The 13,872-nt window shown below is 42.1% G+C and overlaps 1 long non-coding RNA gene across 1 annotated transcript; it reads right to left on the bottom strand.

Annotated features, from left to right (window-relative positions):
• Positions 1-289: 289 nt before the first annotated feature.
• LOC109305167 lies at positions 290-6,878 on the bottom strand. The gene is made up of 4 exons (XR_002099575.1): positions 6,709-6,878; positions 6,593-6,633; positions 1,329-1,465; positions 290-800 (listed from the first exon to the last, which is right to left on the bottom strand). It is a non-coding gene; the product is annotated as an uncharacterized LOC109305167 (long non-coding RNA).
• Positions 6,879-13,872: the final 6,994 nt, after the last annotated feature.

Consider the following 13,872-nt stretch of genomic DNA (forward strand, 5'->3'; position numbering starts at 1 on the left):
ACATCTTGAAAATCAGTGACACTGGAATGGATTCAGGGGTTATAGAGACAAGCAACTGAACATGGTCTCCTAGTACCTAGTAATGTTCTAGTGATAAGGCAGGAGCGGGCAAAATGCAGCCCGCGAACCGGATATGGCCTGCCAGGCCATTCTATGTGGCCTGTAGGGCCCCTAAAACATTTAGAAAATTAATATTGATCTGCCCATGGCTGCCTGTCATGAGTCCCTCAATGGCTTGCCAAAACTCACTAAGAGGCCCTCCACCCAAAATAATTGCCCGCCTCTGCAATAAGGGCTGATAAAGTCCTTGTAGGGAAGAAGATGGGTGTGGTGAATAGTGAGCAGGTGATTTTATCTTAATATGTAGAATTGATGAGATAAACACTATTTCATCCAGTTCCAGTGTCTGTATTTTAAAAGATGATGAAAAATTGGAGAAAGTGCACAAAAGAGTCAGAACATAATTTGAGGGCTGAAAACTATGGCTGCTTTACAGTGAAATCATAAAGGATTTTTATCTAGTTGGTTTATCCCAAAGAATACCAAGTGATGATTTGGTTACGGGACATAAAAACTTCCAAGAGGAAAAAATACTAGGTGTTAGATATATCTTGAATGAGGCAGAGAAGACTTGACAAAAACCAATGGCTGGAAGTTAAATCCAGGCAAATTCAAATAAAAAATAAAACAAGGCTTTTAATTGCAAGGGTTATTAACCATCAGGACAAAGTAGCAGTGGATCCTCCGTCTCCTGAAGTCTTCAAATCAAGACCGGATGTCTTTCTGGAAGATATACTTTACTGAAATGCAAATACAATAAAATACTAAATGGGTGAAATTCTATGACCTGTTTATATAGGAAATCAGACTAAATGATCTAATGGTTCCTTCTGGCCTTAAGAAAGCTCAACTCCTACTGACATTCAGATAGCATCTATAATCCTTACTATTTATGAGCACTTATCATACACAGACCTTGTCTCTTCTTATTTCTCAAGCAAGCATTTAACAGCAATGTTCAAGGGTGGTCAAGTATTACTAAGGTTTTACAAATATATAATTTGCAGTAGGCTCCCCTTTCCCTAGCTGACATTACTGTTTATTATTTCTATGGCAGTAGCACCAAGAAACTCCCAAATGTGAGTAAAGGACCCACTGAATTGGAGCAGTGTTATACTATCCACATACTATATTTAAAATATCTTACCAGCTTTGAAGCTGAAATAATAAAACATTGCCAGAAAATCAGCATTGCTATTTAGATTTTAAAATTCAAAACTCCTTCACAATTCTTATACACTTTTTCAAAAATAATAATAAAAAATCACCTCCTTTACAGTTCTCCTCAGCTGTTGCTCTCAAAGTGTTTTACAAAAGGTGCCAAATTTTGCCTGCAAATACACATAGAACCTCCTTCTGAAGCCAACGGGAGATGAGTATATTCATCAGAAGGCAGCATTTGAGCCTGAATAAGTAGGAAAAGGAGTCAGTTAAATTGTTGACCTAAATAATATGAGGAAACAAACTGAAGAACAATCTAGCAACCCTAAGGCAAATATGCATATTTTCCAACAATAGGCTTATTGGTGTGCAATATATATGAACAGAGTAATTTATAAAGTCAAAAGATTAGAGTTACATCTTTCCTAGGACTGCTCTTTCAATATGCCTTGATTTTCCTTGCTTCTGCTGACAATATTTGACTCACATTCAGAAGTTTCCTGTAAGCTTTCTGTCACCCAAGTTATAAGTCAGGAATATGCCAGATTTCTGACCGTTTAGCACTGTTTGTTCAGTTCTGCTGAGAAGACCAGAGAAAAATAGAAAAGCAGACAGACTTCTGCATGGCACATTACAATATGCATTGCAAAGATAAATATCTTTCACAGTCAAGATATCAATGATGATATAATTGGGATGATGCCAAGTGTGACAGCTGTATCATGGGTAACTGTGGCTAGGAAGTTGAGGTGATAGTTTGTATCTTCATCACTGCACTTTAGACAAATATTTTGGGGGATGGTTTAAACTGGGATGATCCTGCCTTGAGCAGTAGGTTGGGCCACTCGATGATTTCAGGCAGTCCCTTCCAGCCCTATTTTTCTATGACTGCAAGTAGGAGTAAGAGGTTTTAGCTTGTTAGTTTGATCTGGGGTCGGATCATATACATTGTGGGATGGAAAAGCATAACGTATGCCTCTTTTGTTTCTGAATGCTTTAGTTAAAGAGGGGAAGTCTTGCCTAGATCAGCAAATGGATCCTTGTAGATTAACTATCAGAGAATGATTTTTAGGCTTAATGAACATGGTCCTATGCAGTTTGAATGAGACACATTTTTAATAATATTCTGCACTTACATGTTACCTTCCAGCTGAACATCTTACAATGCCTTAACAACAATAACTACTTAAAAGCCTTGGAACATTGCTTCCAGAGTTTAGTTAATTAAAACTAATTAATAATGTTTTGAGAGTTTAAAGATTAACTCCCCTAAGTTCCCATGCTGAGCCAGTAGCAAAGAGGAACAGAACACAGGAGTCCAAACTCCCAATTTCCTGTATCCATCTTTCCAAACTTTTCTCATTTAATCAATGCCCCTGAGAGAACAGGGACACAAAGAGAGACCCTTCAAAGAGAGTTTGTACATTTAGAAAAATAGCATGCAATGCAATGAGGGTCCCAATCCTTCAAACACAGACATATAAGTAATTTTATTTGTATGAATGTGTCCCATTGAAGACAACAGAACTATGCACTTAAAGTTACTCATATGACAAATATCTGCAAGATGAATTTCTAGAACAAATACATGAAAAATTGTTTTAGTATTTCCTATAGCTATCCCATGGGTGTGTTATTGTTCAAACTGGCTGAGAATATTTGGACAAACACTGTTGCTAGAAAGTGCCAGTTTATTGAAACCAAAGCTCTTTGTAGACATAAGTTTGGGAAAAGTTTTGTCAAGAGTTCTCAAGTCCAGGATGAAATTTTGGTCAGAAAGAGAGGTATATAATCCTGGTTCAAGCCCCTGCTCTAAATCAGACAGACTAGGGATTTAAATCCAGACCTCTTACATCCAGGGTAAAGACCTTAACCACAGGCCTATTGGCTTTTCTCAGGACTTGCTCTGATCTCTGAAAAGCCAAGCCTTAATCAACTACTGTTATTAATGCTTAGCATCTTTAGCTCCTTCGATGAAGGCACTTCCTAAATTCTGATGCTTCATTATTAATAAATTTGTTTATGAGATCTCTCAACTCATACAGTTTCCTGGGTCAGGGACATGTGGGTGGGGCTCTAGCATTTGTTTTGGAAAGTTAGTTACAAAATTGAAACAGTATATATTGCTCTACTAACTGTGGATCTGAAAACATTTTTTAAAATAAAAAAGCAATTAAATTACAATTTAAAAATGTCTCTTGATCTGTTTCAGTTAGGTTCTCATTCCAACATTTGCACAGTGTTTGCCAGTAATTAGCGGCTACTAAGCTTTTGTTCCGTGTTCCTTTGCAAAATGAGGGTAAAGAATTTCAGATCATGTAAGTGTCAGATGACGGAGATGAGATGTGAAACAGGCTCAAACACAGCAGATCCAAAAACAACAAGGCTCCCCCACCCACTATTTGGGGAACCAGCCATGCACAACGTATAATAATTGTAAACAGAACTGAGTGTTAATAACGTATCTGCAGGCACTCTGCATTAAAGAGCTGTGTCTTGAGTGGTCCTAATAAAGATATTTTGAGTCAGATTCTGCCAACGTCATTCATGCTGGGGTAGTCTTTGTAAGTCAGCTGGATTCAAAGAGTTTACTTGCAGATTAATGTGCAATATATGCGGTAAAAAGACCAGTTTTGTTATGTGTTTTGTGACCACTGATCAGATACATTTTCTGGGTAGTTCTCACTGAACTAAGGTGGGAAAGCTGAGACCCTGAGAGGTTATGTGACCTGGTCAAAAGCCTCATCCTGCAGAATGCTGACCACCATCAATCCCAAATGAAGCCACTGGGAATTGGAGATGTTCTGCACTTGCCATGAAGTTGATAGCAGTCTGAGAGCCACGACTACTAGTTCCCTGCCCTGGCTATTTGACAACAGCCATTCTCCTTTGTAGTGCTATTCAGGTGAACTATGAGGTGCACCTCTACCCTGCCACCTCCTTGTAATGCTATATTTACTTTTAACTTTAGCGGTACTGAGCAAAAGTTCCAGATTTTTGTATATATGTCCTCAACGATGCCTCCCTTACTGGTAGAGTTTTCTCATGTATATTTTAGAGCTAAACTAATAGAACGGTTGAGTAATGCCAAACATTTTTACTTTCCTCAAACTGCCTCTTTACTGGCAAACTCAATCTTGAGTTGCAAACAGTAATATAACCTAATTTAAAGCATGCCAAGAACTGATACTCAGGGCAGATTGTCACTCTTATGGGCATGATCAGTTTTCTTCTTCCTGCTGCTGCTGTATAAACCACTTTCTGGATATCTGGGAATGAGTAAGCGATCTCATATTTTCCTGATAAAATAAGGAAATGCCAATTATTTACAATGCAATGTAGTCTGGACTCTTAAAAGCAACAGAACAGAAAACATTGCTTTGCAAATATACTCTCTCACCTGAATGTGGTTTTTTTTTCAAGGCTTAGGAGAGGAAAGAAGAATACAAATATGAACTCAATTAAAAAAGTTCCAAGTTATTTTAAAGTTTGCCTGGTGAAAAAAAAGGATGAAATCAAAGAATCATCAGCAAGCCCACAGATATGCACACGGATACACAGCTGTCCCTTCCCACAAAACTATGGCTTGCCTGTATGGAAGGGGATTCACAAAGGGCACTGACAGACATGGAAAAAAACCCATGCTTTATTAGAAGCAGCACGTTAGTTCAACCTGGCTCCACAGAGTCTATATAGACTGGGTGCTTCAGCAGGGCTTTTTGGCACTTTTATCTAATAGCTGATTGAATCAGCTATTAGATAAAAGTGCCATAAAAACCCCACTGAAGCGCTTGATACATACAGACACTGGGGAGCCAGGTCCAACTAACATGCTGTCTCTTCCGGGTGTGCGCTGGGCTTGTGCACTGGGTGTGCCGAGTTTAAAGTAAGACAAGGTTCTTTGGGTGAATCTGATATCTTGTATTAGACCAACTAAATAGTTGGAGAACAATATCTAAGCAAGCTTTTGGGTTCAAAAACCCTTCATCAGACTAAGGAAGTTTCAGCAGTTGATGCGTGCTCGTAAAGTAAAGCACCGGTTCTTTTTACATACGTAAGCAGCCAAAAAGTCTAGGCACTATGTCTCTGACACTCTTGAGAATGGAAAGGAGAATGGCTCATCAGTGAAGAGGCCTTATAGATTGCCTCTCTGCCTCTCCCCACTCTTGGTCTGGCGTGGTCTACACCAGTGGTCTCCAAACTTTTTTGATCGTGCACCCCTATCGGTAAAAAATTTTTGAGCATGCACCCCCAATATATGTATATTTATATTCGCGCACCCCTATCAGTATAAATTTTTTGAGCACGCACCCCCAATATATGTATATTTATATAAATAGAAATAGAAGTTCTAATATTTTCTTCCCACACCCCAATGGATCGTCTTGCGCACCCCCTGGGGTGCACGCACCCACTTTGGAGACCACTGGTCTACGCTACCAAATATCTATACCCAACGCTCCCTTGGAGTGGCAGATCCCTCCTTTCTCCCAGTAGAATCACATCACATTTGTTGAGCAGAGAAAGGCCTTCCTCCCCATCCAACACCCAGAAGAAGGCATGTGTAGACAACATGCCTTGTAGGGGCTGTAGTGGTCTCTTCACTCGCTGGGGCCTTCTCAACACAGTATGGTAGAGCAGCTGCCACAGTGGAGGAGGTGGATGTGTCTGTGTTGTGCTGCTGGGTGGTAATGACTGCTCCCTGCTGACACAACTTCTACCAGAAACAAGACTTGCCTCTGTCTGAACAATGCTGGGAGCAACCGTGAGAGATTTAAAAAAAAAAAGGCTTCTACGTGTAAAACTTCTCCACTTAAAACATGCTAGAACACTTACAAACTCCCTGCCCCAATATAAACATACACTATTCTGGTTTGGCAAAGCAAAATAAGATATACAAAGTATTTTCAACAGGTATAACTACTCCTATAATAAGGTGGTTTTAACTATGGCTTAACTATGTCAGTGAAAAATAAAAGCACTTGATGACATAAATATATTGGTAAAATTCTTTACGCATACACCAGATTTAAGGGTGTACCTGATCCTCTGATGAGAGTATGAAGAATTGTTACTAATATTATAATGTGGAATCAAATCAAAGCTTTACCCAAAACATGAACTAAATCCGAGCTAAACCTCCTTTTGAGGCTCCCTCTGCCTGTTAGGCTTCTGTTTGTTTGTAAGGTTTATGTGCTTCCTGATTTTGACCAAAAGCAGGGCTACAAAAATAATTTAAGAAATGCCATCCCTGTGATGTTTCTGAGCCAGCAGGGATTAGGAATGACTAAAGATGTTATGGGAGAGCCTGTTCTCATGAGATTTCCATCCAGCTATCTAGACCAAAGGGGTTCTCACTCTGTGAACTTACAGAACACGTTTCAGCACTCTTTGATGTAATCTCTCTGCTTCCTGTAACACAAAGAAAAAGTTTTCTCTGCATTGTATCTAATGCAAATTACAGTAAATAGATCAACTTAAACTCACCTTTTAAGACTTGACCTTTCGGTTGAACTGCGAACACCTGAAGGGTAGACCATTTAGTCCTCAAAGCTGGAGTATTGCAGTTTGTTTGTTGGTCTAGGAAAAGATATGTCATTATCTAGCCCTTTAGGACAATGCAATAAGCACAAGAGGTTCAGTTTTCTTTTAAGCCAACAAAAGCCAGGCTCTCCAGAGCTAAAGTTCAAACTTCATCCTGAGTGAACCATGCTTTCTTTATGCAATTACTGGGGTCTCAATCTGTGAGATGATCTCATGCACCACATTTGCAGCCCTTCTTAAACAATTGACTTAAGGATGGAGTTTCCCAGGTTTGGCTCAAAAGATTCCCTGTGTTTGTGGATTCAGGTCAGACACTTAATGTTACCTGAACATAATTGCTGTTTGTTTTTACTCCATAATGTGCACTTAAAAGGAGACAAGGGAAGGTAAACCCCTGGGAAAAACAAACTTCTTTGGAGACCAAGACAGTTTCAAAAGTAATGTTAGGACCACCTCATAGTCTCAACATATTTGCACTATAGAGATCATCTCCCTTTACAGCTGCTCTGACCATACTATTTCCTTCTGAACCCTGGCTTCCTCCTGTCTGTCATATGAAGTTCAAGCTTCCTGTTCTACCCTTTACATGCAATTCTGCCCCTCAATCATTTTCATTTCTCCTGTTCCAGTTCCATCTATTTCTTTTCTCCGTCCTCCTGTTTGACACCCTTGATCGTATCTCTGCCTTCACTGTCATGAACTCATAGCACAAATAAGTTTTGTGTCCTTCTCTGGATTTTTTCTTTGTGCCATTGTGCCTTCCAAATATTATTTGGTAGCCATGTATCCTGTCACTGGATTGTCCCCTGCATCCTTTTCATCTCAACAGCTGTCCTCTCCTGATTTTACTTCTTCCTTTAAAAAAGTGTTGGTGGGAGCTTGTGTCCCTAAATCTTTGAGGCACTTTCGAAACTCTGCATCAAGTCAATCAGGGTTTTCCTCTATGTTTGTACAATACAAAGCACAGTGCTTGTTAGTCAAACAAAAAATAGTACAAAAAACATTAGGATATGAAAAAGGCTGGGGATGGAATATTTTGATGTAGATATTCTGATTAAGAATTCAAAATATTTCCTGTCGATGTATGGTAGATTTACATTACAGAATATTGTTAGCTATATTTTTCATAGATTTCACAGACATTAGGGCTGGAAGGGACTTTGTAAGATTATCAGGTCCAGCCCCCTGCCCAAAGGGGCACAAAGTCAGCTGAGGTCAAAGGATCCCAGAAAGATAAAAGTCCAAATGTTTCTTGAAAGTGTCCAGAGTAGGTGCTTGCACCACCTCTGGGGAGAGTCTGTTCCAGGCCTTGGGGGCTTGAAAAGTAAAGAAGTTTTTCGTTCTGTCCAGCCTATAACAGTCTTGCACGAGTTTGTAAGCGCTGGACCTTGTCATCCCTTTGGGCGCTCTGGTGAACAGGCGTTCCCCCAGATCCTGATGTGCACCCTTTATGTACTCATAGGCTGCCACCAGGTCACCCCTAAGCTTGCGCTTTTCCAGGCTAAAGAGACTCATAGCTCGCAGCCTCTCTTCATAAGGCCTGTTCCCTTGCTCTCTTCCCAGGGGCCTGGGGTCTGCCTGGCTGGGGTGAAACAGTCCCTGTCATGGTCCCCCCTTCACTGCTCCAGTGGCAGGGGCAGGGACATGGCTGAAACAAAGGGGGCAGGGAGGGGGTTTATTTCTCCCTCCCTCTTCATTCCTATTAAGTTTCATTTCTGCCAGTGTTACCTGGGTGTAACTCCATTATCTGCAACAGAACTACCTGTCACTTCTAACAGTATAAAAAATAAAGAATCAGACCCAGATTTTTCAACAGAATTATTCTGGTTTTACACTGGGGTGATAAAGGTGGAATTTGTCTACATAACTGCTAACAATTTACTGAACCCTTGCTTGATTCAGCTCTATTAAGTCAATGGAGGGTGTATCTACATGTGCAATTAAGATGACTCACTAAGCTCCAGAGCTGTTTCAGTTGCTTCTGGGTGCAGCATCTGCATGTGTACCCAGGCCAGCAGCAGTTTGAACTGAGACAGAGCAGCCCTGGGCTGGCAACGGGCTCTGGGGGTCAGCCGTGGGTTCTGGGTGGTGGTGTTGTGCAGTGTCAGGGCGCTACAGTTTCTGGCTGGGGCACCAGAGTCAGGGGTGGATTATGACATGCTGGGGCCCTAAGACAGGGGTTCCCAAATTTTCTATGCCGCAGCCCGGCAAACTGCGGACTGGAAGTGGCCATGACCGCAGCCTGGCAAACTGCAGACCACCGCGCGGAGCCCCATGGCTGGAATTTCAGGCAGGAACACAGGTAAATATACTTCCACCCCCCAGGCGGAGGGGCGGGCCCAAACCTCAACTGCAGCTGCCGCGGGCCCTGCACAAGGAGTCACAGTCTTTCCATCTGGCTCTGCAGGGCTGCGGTTTGCTGGTCCACAGTCACTTCCATTGATTCATAGATTCATAGAAGTCGGGTCGGAAGGGACCTTGTAGATCTTCAAGTCCGACCCTCTGCCTTGGGTAGGAGAGAAAACTGGGCTCAAATGACCCCAGCCAGGTAGATGCCTAGTCTCCTCTTAAAGACCCCCAGGGTAGGAGCCATCACCACTTCCCTTAGAGGCTGGTTCCAGATCCTAGCTGACTGTGAAGTAGTGCCTTCGGATATCTAGTCTAAATGCCTAGACTAGACACTAGTAAGTGCCTTCAGATGTTGGTCCGGCAGTCAGCCCTTCACAGCCTGGGGGGTTGGTTTAGAGGCCCTCATAATGTGAAGCCCTAAGCTGAAGCTTACTTAGCTTATGCCTAAATCTGGCACTGACCAGAGTGCTAAAGTGCGGAGCCATGCAGGAGGCAGCCCCAGCACTTTAGCACCCTCATGCCCCAGCCAGCCCCAGTCACCATCTACATGTGTGTTTTGGTGAAGTAAATAACTACACAGTAAAATAGTACTGTCCCTGACAGTACTATCTTACATCAGAGTTACTGGCGCATGTGTAGACAGTGACGCTTTACTTCACAGCTAATTAGTCAACTCTGCAATAAAGCACACATGTAGATGCATCCAGAATGACTCTCATTGACATTTGCGGAGTTTGGATCAAGCCATTTATTTGCAAGGCAGCTTTGCTTCCCTCCTACCACTATCATCACCTGTTGTATTGCAAGCAAATAAACAATTCTTGAATCTAGGATAATGATGTTTCTATTGGTTTCATTAGACATTCTTGAACAATTTTTTCAACACACACAATTTTTCTAGCAGAATTAATTCCAGGTTCAATAAAAGCTGTAGTCAGTTTCCTTAGTCACCCTAGGCACCTAGCCAATTAACTACAGACTAAAGAGAAGATATTAATTTTACTTAAGCTTAATGTGTTCACAAAAGATGTGACGCATAATGGTTGGGTGCCAAAAACTACAAAGCAAGTTGCGCAACCCCTTACACTGAAATGGCAGTGATACGTTTCTGGAGAAATGTGAGGCACTTCAGAAGCAGCCCCTTCAGAAGAATTTTTAAATGATTAGGGTGGGCTGGGAAGTCTAACACCTAGAAAAGTGGGCAATCTGGACTTAACCTCCTGATTAATTAATGATGTGTACATGTAATGTATACATGGACTACTATACATGGACTACTATAGTTTCCTGCTGGGTGGATCACTGGAAAATACCTAGATATTTCCCAGAGACCCACCGCATTTGTAACAATAGGAAGAGAAGTCCACCAATCAGAATCTAAGACATTCCAGTATTTTTCGCATCTTCTTTTTAGGACCACCAGAACAGAGCACAAGTTTCTTAGAGCAGACCAAATCCTCGACTGGCTTGCATCCGGTAAACTGGCTTAAAGTTGATGCAGTCAACCAATTTAGGAGTAGTTCTAGTACTAATAACTTCTAAACTGCTACATTAATTACATCAGTGAAGGGACTTGGCATAGGTAGATAAATTAAACTTCACAGATTTAAACCCCACTCAGCACTAGTTTAGTGTTAGGGGTTTATACAGGTAAAACTTTAGCAATTGTACTTCCAGATTCATAGCCAATTTCTTAATACAGAAATAACCATTCGACCAGTATCTTGATTTGAATAGAAGTAGCACAAAGATACTTTCCAGAATCTTAAATAAGAAGTCTTGCACCTTGTGTTGGAGAACTGATTTGCTTTCCCTAATTGTTTTGAAACTTTATCAGTGAAGCTCAGCACAAATTGTTTGTACTTTATCTCCAGCAAACATGTGAGAAATGCAATCACAGCCAGTTACAGCTCATTGCCAGTATGTTATCAGCTGATTAACAGCAAGAGAAAATAACAAACCCACAAACCTGCAACCCAAGCACCAAGGCAGGAGTGAATCAGTTAACTGCTTACTGAGCTGCTGATGCTGAATGTTATGCAGAGACAGACTCCGTCCAGTTTAAAGTCTTTTTCTTAATCTAAAGTTGTCAAAAGGGTATTTGCTGCCTTAAAGATGAAATTGTCATTTCCAAGACTCGTGCTGCAAAGACACATCTGTTGGTACATGTGGAGAACTGTTCCGGCTTAAAAAACAGCTGTACAGGAAATATATATATATTGGGCTTTTCTCTGAGAAAACTTGCAACATGTGTAAGTCTGATGATTATAACTAGACAAGGACTGATGCTTTGTAGCGCTGTGCTTTCACCATTGGTGCAATGTTCTGGGAAGCCACTCCACTGGGAATTGTGCAAAGCCAAACTGTGAAATGAGAGAAGAAAAAGCAGTGAACATATTTAATTGATTTTTTGAAGTCTGTGGAACATATTTTATGGAACTGGGACAGAGGAGTCTACTCCTGGCTGGCACAGCAAGGGCGAACAGAGCGCGACTGCTGTCCCAGGAATTTTCCCAATGCAGGGCAGGATTTCTCTGGATGGGGTATATTTTGCCACTCCTCAGAGCAGCAGTGTGAGCACTCACTATCTGCAGGCAAGCACTTGATCCTGTTGGTAGCAGATGTTTGAGTTGGCCTGAGGAACACAAGAGGCACCTCCTAAAACTTGAGGCCACAACCCTGTGGGGATATGGCATGCAGACCCAGGGACTAACTACGCAGATTTTCCAGGCAATACTGCGAGCTAATTGAATGTAGGGTTACCGCATTTCCAAAAAACAGGACAGGGAGGGGAAGGGATATATGATTGGGGGGTGGGGCGGGCAGTGCTATGCCTGTGCCCTGCCTCTGCCCCTCTTCACTCCTAAGCCACAGCCCTCCCAGCCGTGCTGCTACCTCTCACTCCTGACCCACCGTAACCTGCCCCCCAGCTCTGCCAGTGCCCCTCACTCTCAACCCGAAGCCCCCTGCTCCCCCAGCCCTGCTGCCCATGCAGCTTGTGCACATGCATGCACACACTCACTCTCTCTTTGTATCTCTCTGTCTCTCTTACCTGTAAGCAGCTGCCAGGGTCCACACACAGAGCATGTGATCCCCTGACAGCCAATCACCTTCCCCTGCTGTTCCCAACCCCAAGAAGCCCAGCCACCTGTGCTGGAGAAAAGCAGAGGCAGAGCAAAAACCTGGACGTTTGCTTGGACTTTAAAAACCCACCTGGATGGAGGACAGGGGGCCAAACAAGGGGACATGTTCGGGAAAGCGTATGGTAACCCTAACTGAATGTGAAACATCAGGCCAGCAACAAGGCGGTCCAGAGCTCAGGACAGGATGGGAAAGCAGGGCCCTTCTTTCCTGCCCCTCCTTCCCAGGTCCTGAAAATAGGCCTGGCCTTGCAAGGCTGTCTCCTTAATAACTTATGCTCTCCCTGTTCTTGTGTAACCTGCCATTCCCTCCCACCCCACCTCCCAGTCTTATCTTTTACCTTTCTTTCATCCTTTCCCCTTCAATTTACTGTCAACCCTCTCCTATTTCCCTGGAGTAAAATGGGGTCTCTGGTTGCCCAAGGCTGGCCTAGAGCTTTGCCTTCCATTGTCCCAGTTTCCTCCCACCAATATTCACTCCCTCCCAACTCCCCTCTGCAGGAGTTAGACTCCCTATGTTGCTGTTTTCTACAAAGCCATTGCAAGGATGAAGTTACACATTACACTTAAACTATACAAAGGACACTTAAAATGTGAGGGTCCACACATTAAAGTTTGTTAACTCATGCTAAGTGTCCTGTGAACATTTCAAAGTTAGACCCGTTAAGGTGAGGGTGAGGGTTAAATCTGGGCCGTACTATTTATCATGTGTCAGGGTAAGCAGTCTTCTCTACAGAGATAAAACTAGCAATTTGCAGTCCTCCAGCATCCCAGTGTACACTGCTTCCAATCACCTCCCCTCCCCCAGAGCAGGGATAATGCCCAGACATCCCCTGATCACCAGAGCTATAGTGTCAAATCAGAGCTGTGCCAGCAAGAAACAATATTAAACCTTAATGTGCAACTGCTTATAGCATGTTTTAACTTTACCACCATGTCACATTCCATGGATTTGGCATGGTCTAAGTGTAATGTGTAACTTCACCCTAAGCTTTTCTTCTTAGCTGATATTATCCTTTTATTTTTTCTTAACCAAGATTATCCTTTTCTGTTTGGCAATCCTCCATTTCCCCATACAGACCAGAAAAGTTATGTTTTGGTTGCTTCTCTATATCCCTTCTTTACCAGCATAAAAGCCAAAAGTGTGGCTTCAGGAAAGGTTTTGTTAACTCACATTTGAATCTTTTGTTTGTTCTGGGCAGCCAAAGTGCTTTTGTCCTGAGAAATAATAGTTGTTTTTTATGTTTTGTTCTATTTTTTTTTAATTTTGGATTTATAAAAAAAAAAACCCAATAAGAGTTTGGAGGAGACTCCCGTACAGATGAAAATTCTACAGGAGTGTTGTAGTGATGTCAGCTGTCCACCTCAGTCCAGATCAGGACACCTTAAGGAGACCTTAAGTGCTTGACACTAGGCAATGCAGGATGTTGGTCACTCTGTAATAAGAAAGCCAGAGGGAAATGAAGTGTCCTGTCTATGTTCAGTAGCCTCAGTAAAGAATTACTTTCATATTTATTCCTACTGGATGCATCTACATGTTCATCAATGCTCAGTGCCTACTGCATATTAAATGTGTTACTTGTAAAAGGAAGTACTAAATACATGTGCAGTAGGCTTC

The sequence above is a fragment of the Gavialis gangeticus genome, unplaced genomic scaffold, assembly GCF_001723915.1.
Source record: "Gavialis gangeticus isolate Ggan-Ray unplaced genomic scaffold, GavGan_comp1, whole genome shotgun sequence".
Classification (NCBI taxonomy): domain Eukaryota; kingdom Metazoa; phylum Chordata; order Crocodylia; family Gavialidae; genus Gavialis; species Gavialis gangeticus.